General features: G+C 43.2%; 1 protein-coding gene across 1 annotated transcript in view; it reads right to left on the reverse strand.

Annotated features, from left to right (window-relative positions):
* The window catches only part of RNF24 (ring finger protein 24), a 136492-nt gene extending 131331 nt beyond the window's left edge, over positions 1-5161 (reverse strand). Inside the window, exon 1 of the mRNA XM_081255904.1 lies at positions 5035-5161. The gene's annotated coding sequence lies outside the window, so the exon portion shown is untranslated. The remainder of the gene's footprint in view (positions 1-5034) is intronic.
* Positions 5162-6162: the final 1001 nt, after the last annotated feature.

Here is a 6162-nt window from a genome sequence, read left to right on the forward strand (position 1 = left end):
CAGTTCCCTGCTTTCCTGGAGCCGACTTTCCAGTGCGGGGCGCAGGCAAGAGACAAAAATATTCAGTCAACAACAGAATTTCAGACAGTGATACATTGTACAGAAGAGATAGGGAGGAAATGTAGACTACTCTTTTGAAACATTTAACCATGAAGGTAAACAGAAGGGGATGGATATAAGGTTAGGGGAAAGTTGTTTTGTTCTAATTTTTTGTTCTGTTTTTAAAGATGGGCAATATCAGAGCATGGTATGTATGCTGACATGGGTGGTGCCCTGGAAAGTTGTTGAGGATGTGATAGAGGGCACAAATGCAGAAGTCAAGTTCTTGACTAGCTATGAGGCGGAATATGGTGGGGAGGCAAGTTGGCCTCTGACAGCAAGAAAACAGGGATCCTAAGGAAGGTGGATTTATAGATTTGGTGAAGGGAGGATGAGGGGTATCTGTCTGATAACTTCTAAACCCTCAGTGAAGTATGCGGCCTGCTTACTGGGATGGGGAGGGGTCGGCTGCTCATGAGTTTAAAGACTGGGGAGACATTAAATAATTATAGGCAAAAAGATCTTATTAAGAATCTGGTAGTTTTTTTGGGCAGTGATGAGAGTCTACTACAGATTTTTGGTCATGAATCTGAAGTTCTCTAGAAATATTCAACCACTTATGTGTACCTATGAGCTAGATGAGGAATAAAGCAGCTGTAAATAGAAAAAAATTCATGGGTAAAAAAATATTTAAAAATGTGTTTCCATGAGATAAACACTAAGTCACTGACAATGTCCAAACAAGCCATGGTCTATGTAACTCCATTTGCCTCCATCTTCTTATCACAGAAATTCTTGCCAATAATGTATTTGTCTTTAGTCATGACATATTTAACCATGAAGCTTACAGATTGTTTTTTTTTGGTCATAAATGGTTCTGTCACTTCCTAAAGTAGATTTTTAAAAAATGTAACTGATGGTTGTGTAGATTCCAGAGATGATTACATTTCAATGCTGGAAGAAACTTTCTTTGGTGTTAACTGATATTTCCAGTTAAAAGTAAACTGATGATTCCATTTAAAAGTAAAAAACAAAAATTAAAACACCCCCTCAAGGTGGTAGCTTTTGATCATCCAGCTGTACTCCTAAACCATGATGTTGGCTCAAGACCCAAAACATCCTGGGAAGCATTTATGCCTGCACAGGTTCAAGGAGAGGAAACAAAGACCACATCTCTTGATGGAGGCATGTCAACACCATAAAGAATAGCATATTGGGTGAGATGGTGTGTACGTCTGTGTGTACATATATATAGGTATTTGGAGAAAATATTATCTGCCCTTACGAGCAAAAGGAAAGAAAAAGATGTTTCGAGGAACACCATGAAATGTCAGAACACCAGGTATAAACAGAAGATCCTAAAGTCTCCCAGAGTGGGAGGAAAAAGGGAAATGGGGATTAGAATGGCATTGCACTTCTCAATAGTAACACTAGAAGACTTCAAAAGAGGGACAATAATTTTTGATCTAGAATTCAATATCCAGCGAAACCACCATTCAAGTGTGACGGTAAAATGAAGACATTTTCACATATGCAACTTCTGAATTCAGGAATGAATTTCGGAGTTTGTAGATGCCCTTTCTCAGGAAGCTACTAAAGAATAAGGAAGACACAGGATCCAGGAAATCAAGGATCCAACATAGGAAGAAAGCAAAGAGAATTCACAAGATGATAAAAAGGGAAGTCCTATATAACAGCTAGGAAAAAGAAATGAAACAGATTACCTGAAAATACTGAAAGATGATAGGTTCTGTCATAGAATTTGAGGATAACTTTGTGACTGGTAAAAAGAAAACTAGGTAAATGAAAAACAAACAAACAAAAGTGGCAGTTGTTTAACTCAGTAGAAACAAAAGTTGTACAAGAGAGAAAACGTAATACGTATCCTACATGGCTCACCTACATGGCTCATCTGTGAATTATAGGTACATTGTCACAGTCATATAAATACTGAATACTGACTTGACTGGAAACTGTAAAGTATAGGTATGAGTAGGGGATGGAAGGATGGTTGTGTGGGACAACTAAGTCCTCAACTTCCAAAATAAAACTCCATAGATAATATCCAAAGGTGGAAAATCAAGGAATAGCAGTTTAAACATTAAAAATGAAATAAATATAAAGGTAAATACCAGAAAGAACTGCTAAGAGTTCAAAGTGATTGAATCATATGAAACCACTGATTTTTGACTGCTCCCCAATCTAAAAATGGCAATTTCATATAGTTTAAACTGCTAATACATTATAATGACATTACTTTATTACTGATTTTAGAATAAACTGCCATTTGAAACAGGACACATTATTATTATTATTTTTTGGCCACGCTGCATGCAGAATCTTAGTTCTCCAACCAGGGATCGAAACTGTGCCCCCTGCAGTGCAAGTGCGGAGTCCTAACCATTGGACCATCAAGGGAATTCCCGGAAAACAATTACTGATAGAAAATGCTGGGAGGATAATGTAACCCAGTTTAGGTAACAAAGTGTCATCATATATACTATTACCATCACTAACATAACAAAATTAATATTTCTAATGAATATAAAGATTATATCTATTACTAAAACAGCATTTAAAATAATGTAACCTATTTTGACAATATAGATATTACTTTGGAATTTTTCTTCAGTCATCATACTACAAAAATGCTAAACTATGGGTTGGTAAAGATTTTGATTAACAGAATGCTGAATAACAAGGCCAGGATGTTTTTAGTTTCCTTTGTTGATACAAACAATAGCTAAGTCGCTCTTGAAAAATTAAAGTTCCACAATATTGTGGCACTATGCAAGCCTATTTCAGTGATAATTCCGGTTACACTACTCTGTTTATCTACGACTTCCCCTTATGATTTGTTTTAAGGGGATTTCTAAAAAAAAGAAAACCAAAAATTTATGCAGGCAGTTCATAAGTTATTGGGGTTGCTTCAATATTAGTGACACTACTTAATGTAGTTAATGAAGCCCTCATTTTTAAGTTAGCTTATTTTGAGTTAAATTCATTTACATTAAAATTTTACTTAAATCTTACACCATAAAACCAAAACTTGTCCAAATTGAAAAATCAACTTTTATTAATTTTTACTTTTACAAAAAAAGAATTTGATCATGTTAACATAAGGTAAGATTTTTACCAAGAATAATGGATCCCGTTCCAACCAAATGGAAAATTTCCCCTTCAAATTAAAAGCAAATGTTTTTAACAGATGGAATATACATAAACAGATGCTATGGAAGACTGCTTAGCTTAGCTTTCATTTTGCACTGAAAACTACCAGGAATTAAAATATATGTGATTAAAAAATAATCTTAAAGAGAATCTTAAAACTGAATCAATTCAACTATTCATATCCTCTAATAAGCTCCCCTTAATTTTTTTTACTGTTGCTATTTTGAATCAAAAGATCATAAGAAAAAAATATTTTGGAAGTATGTTTCTTATAGTAACAGAGTTTAGCTAATTTCCTGTCACTCTGCAAAATTATAAGTGTAAAAAAGAAACTGAAAATGCAACTGTCTTCTAAAACTTATAAAATCTGGTTTAAAAGAGAAAAAGGTCCAAGCGAAACAGCAAGGAATAGCTGGTGCTATTACAGTTGCTTCTTTTTAATTGGTCCACATCAACTGTGACTCCTCACAACTTCACCAAGACAACAAAGTCAGGCAGTCAGTCCCACAGAGCCAAGGTCTGTGGGAACCTGCAGAGCTTCCTCCTCTCTCTGGGGATGACGACGATAAAAGGTGATCTGTTTTCCAGCAGTCCTGTAAGAGGAGCCATTGAGCTGGGCTGCACAACCAGACAACAGAACACAGGGAAAATTCAGATCAAAGCAAGGGCGCATGCCAGGGTAATATGCTATAAAGCCCTTTGCCAAAGCATTAAGGGGAAAAAAAGCAAGGAGGTGGAGAGAACCTGCTGGACCACCTTCTTATTACACAGGGAGGCAGGAGGAAACAAAATCTACCTGTACTGAGGAGCTGAGAAAACAGTGTCCTAGAGATACCAGAGTATTTCTGTATATGTGCATATCAATATACAGACATATTACCAATTAACTAAAGAGCAGTGTTCTATATGTACTAGAGTATTCTCATGTACATACATAAGAGTATATGACCATTAACTAAACCCCCCAAACCAAGTGTTCTGGATATACATATGTATTGAGGATATAGACATATATCTTCAATTAACAAAACCCACTGGTTTTACAGAACGAAACAAAGAAATGCTGTTTGAAAGAATGTCAGAGGCAGAACTGGGTGAAGACCCGATGAAGTAATATGTCTCTTTTCCTCATACCCCTTTAAATGACCTCCGATTCTCTCATTTTGGAGGGGACACACACACCATTAGGTCTCCGGAAACAAAAGAGTCTCCTTAATTCTCCGGCCTGTGGAAGCACACACGCCCCCCACTCACAGATGTGAGATGAGGCCAGCTCCTGACTTTCATTAACGAGTAAGCAGAGGCGATAGGTCTCACCCCCGACCATAGCTTACACACAGTGACAAACGGGCACAGGACAGACGCCACAAAGAAAGGGGAGGAGCAGACGGGGACCAGGAAAACACTGCCACGCCGCGCCCCCCAAGGCGCATTCCCATCGCCAACAGAGAGGCAGACGTCCTCGCCATCCTCGTCCTTGCCTCCCTGCTCATCCCAGCCGCCTCCCACGCCCGGGGACCCGACGCCCGGCACGGGGTAGCGGAGCGCTCTGGGCTCCGCGAATATTCCCTCTGTGACCTCCCAGTGACAGCCCCGCGCCTCCCTTTGTGCGGGACTCACCCTCCGGCTCAGGGTGGACCCTCCTGCGCACCCCTCCCGGCCTGGGGCCGCTGTCCCATCCCTCCCAGCTCCCGGCCGAGGCGCCGGGAGTGTAAGTGGGGGAGGCTGGCGCGGGCCCCACGGTGTCCTCAGCACCCCGAACCCGGACCTGCCCCGTCCGTTAAGCCCCAAACCCGGGGCGACGGCCGTCGCTGGCTCACTTACTCTGTCGTGCCGGCAGCGGCGGCGGCGAGCGTGGTGGGACCGTCAGCTCCGGGCGGTGAGCGGCGGGCGTCAGTCGACACCGAGCGCGGCTGAGGTGGCAGCGGCAGACTGCCCGCGGCGCCCCGGCGAGGGGCGGGCCCGGAGGGGGAGGGGCGGGCGCCAGGCCTCTCATTCATGCAGCGGGGGCGGGGTGAGGGACCCGGATGCCCGGGCAGCCCCGCCCACCTCCCTGAGGTCGCCCTGGCTTCGGAGTCTGTAGTGCGCAGGCGCGGCTCTCCGTGGTCCGACACCGCCTCACCAGTTGGGGATGTCCCAGGCCAGAGCGGGGGGCCTTCTCCCTCTTGTGTTTAGTATTTTTGCATGTCCTATAAACATTTTTTTTAAAAATATGTATTTATTTACTTATTTGGCTGCACCGGGTCTTAGTTGCGGCATGCGGGATCTTTCCGTTGCGGCATGTGGGGGTCTTTAGCTGGGGCATGCGAACTCTTAGTCATGGCATGTGGGATCTAGTTCCCTGACCAGGGATCGAAACCAGGCTTCCCTGCCCCGCATTGGGAACACAGGAGTCTTCGCCACTGGACCACCGGGGAAATCCCTATAAGCAATTTTTTAAGTGAAAGCTTGGAAAGCCACCTCCTTCCTAGCATCCAGCCCGCCAGCATCCTGGGGACAGAGGAGTGGCCATTAGTCTGATGGGTAAGATACACACCGCCCCCTTCCTCCATCTGCGTCATGTGCAGCAGGTCCTCTCAGACCTCTGAGACCCAGAATCTGCCCAGATAGTGGAGAGGAGTGTGTGCAAGAAAGAGTGCATTACTTTGTTTATTTGCGTTGACCTAGTCTCTTCAGTCCCCAGCTCCCATTCCACAGGCAGGCAAGAAATTGACCTTTGTTTTGGGGGGCATAGCCCTTCCTGTAATACCAAGGCCTAGGGTCTAGCTAATGCAGCTCCAAGATCAGGGGAGACCCCTTGTCTTTGGCAGGCTGTGTATTTTGCAGAGACATCCTCCTGCTTCCAAACCCTTGGCCCTGCCACTCCTGGGCCATAGAAATCTTTGGTGCTACTGGGAGTCTGCAACAGACCTCACAATCATCTCCTCTGAGGCTCCTCAGCTGAGTGTGTGG

Source organism: Mesoplodon bidens (genome assembly GCF_964165515.1).
Source record: "Mesoplodon bidens genome assembly, chromosome: 15".
Lineage (NCBI taxonomy): Eukaryota > Metazoa > Chordata > Mammalia > Artiodactyla > Ziphiidae > Mesoplodon > Mesoplodon bidens.